Source organism: Gossypium hirsutum, chromosome A05, assembly GCF_007990345.1.
Source record: "Gossypium hirsutum isolate 1008001.06 chromosome A05, Gossypium_hirsutum_v2.1, whole genome shotgun sequence".
Classification (NCBI taxonomy): Eukaryota; Viridiplantae; Streptophyta; class Magnoliopsida; order Malvales; family Malvaceae; genus Gossypium; species Gossypium hirsutum.
The window spans coordinates 75,159,020-75,160,672 of record NC_053428.1 but is presented as its reverse complement, the minus strand read 5'-3'; the positions used below and the strand labels follow the sequence as shown (position 1 = coordinate 75,160,672).

The following is a 1,653-nucleotide window of genomic DNA, read 5'->3' as shown; positions in this document are numbered from 1 at the left end:
TCCTAAATATTGACATAGGCATCAAGTTAATACTCGCACGTAAGTCACATAATGCCTTACCACAATATGTTGCTCCAATGTTGCAAGGTATGGTAAAACATCTAGGATCCTTCAACTTTGGGGGTAATTTGTCTTGAAAATATGCACTGCATTCCTTCGTCAGAGCTACTGTCTCAAATTCTCCAAGTCTTTATTTTTTGGATAGGATATCCTTCATAAATTTGACGTAGTTCGACATTTGCTCAAGTGCTTCAACCAATGGAATGTTGATATGAAGTTTCTTGAGTACGTCTAGGAACTTCTTGAATTGAATCTCCTGCTTCTGCTTTTGAAGTCTTTGAGGGTAGGGTGGTGGTGGTTTTTTTACTGGAACTGGTTGATTCATCCTCTGTGGCAATTTTGCATCTAACGGAGTTATTAGTTGATCAGAATTAGCTGGTTCTGAAATTACCTTGTTGAGTTTTGCAGAGTCTGGTTCTTGTGAAACTGGAATTTCAACACTCGGTTGAACTTCCTCTGGATCTTGAGTGTCAACTTGCTCCTTTTCAGCTTTGATGGTGTTGGGCTTCACTGTCTTTCCACTCTTCAATGTCAATGCTTTGTAATGTTCCTTCTTTGAATTCCTCAGATTCTTTGTATCACTAGGTAAAGCACCTTATGGTCGGTTCCTGGGTTCAGTTGTAACCTGACCCATTTGGTTTTCCAGGTTTTTCAACGTAGCTATTTGGCTTTGGATTAAGGCATCATTCTTGGCCATGTATGCCTTCAATAAATTTTCTAAGTCATTAGATGGTTCAGCTTGGGTTGGTTTCTAAACTTGTTGGGGAAAACTAGGTGGCTAAGTCGATCTTGGTTGGGCGTAAGTATTACTGGTTCCAACCCCTTGGTTACTCTAAGAAAAATTCGGGTGGTTTCGCCACGATGAGTTTTAAAAATTGGTTCTGGTTACCTATGTAGTACATTGATTCAGGGTTTGATAGACATTCTTCAAACAAATGTCCTTCCTCACAATAGACACAGGCTATATTTTCAAATTGGTTAGGTGGCTATGCTGCAAAACTGTTAGACCCATTACTAGTAAGATTTTTTAACATTGAGGATATTGATGATACCTGAGATGCGACTGAAGTAAGAGTGTCTACTTCATGTATTCCAGCAACTCGTCTTCTTGACCCTGCTCGATTGGTTGGCTATTGGTAATTGTTGCTGGAAATCCTCTTAATGATTTCATAGGCCTCATTATAAGACTTAGAAAGGAGAGCACCGTTAGCAGAAGCGTCCACTATCATCCTTGTGTGAGCATTGAAACCATTATAAAATGTCTCAAGTTGGATGCAATGTGGGATTTCGTGATGAGGGCACTTTCATAAGAATTCTTTTTACCTTTCCCATGCATCATACAAGGACTCATCATCCATTTGTTGGAAAGCAGTGATCTTGTTCCTTTAGGCATTCCACTGAATTGGCCCACATTGGCTTCAACTCGAACTGTTGTGCCTCAATTTCGGGTCTCCTAATACCTGGATTAAGATTAATAGACATAGGCACGACATACTGTCTTAAAGCTCTATCCCTATCATCAGCAATAAGGATAGGATTTTGAGCAGGGTTTGCTCCATTTCCTTGATTTAGATTTCCAAAGTTCATCTCTTC

At 39.7% G+C, this 1,653-nt stretch overlaps 1 non-coding gene across 1 annotated transcript; it reads left to right on the top strand.

The window, feature by feature from the left end:
• Window positions 1-1,344: 1,344 nt before the first annotated feature.
• Window positions 1,345-1,451, top strand: LOC121229763 (small nucleolar RNA R71). Its single transcript, XR_005927718.1, has one exon. It is a non-coding gene; the product is annotated as a small nucleolar RNA R71 (small nucleolar RNA).
• The last annotated feature ends 202 nt before the right edge of the window (window positions 1,452-1,653 follow it).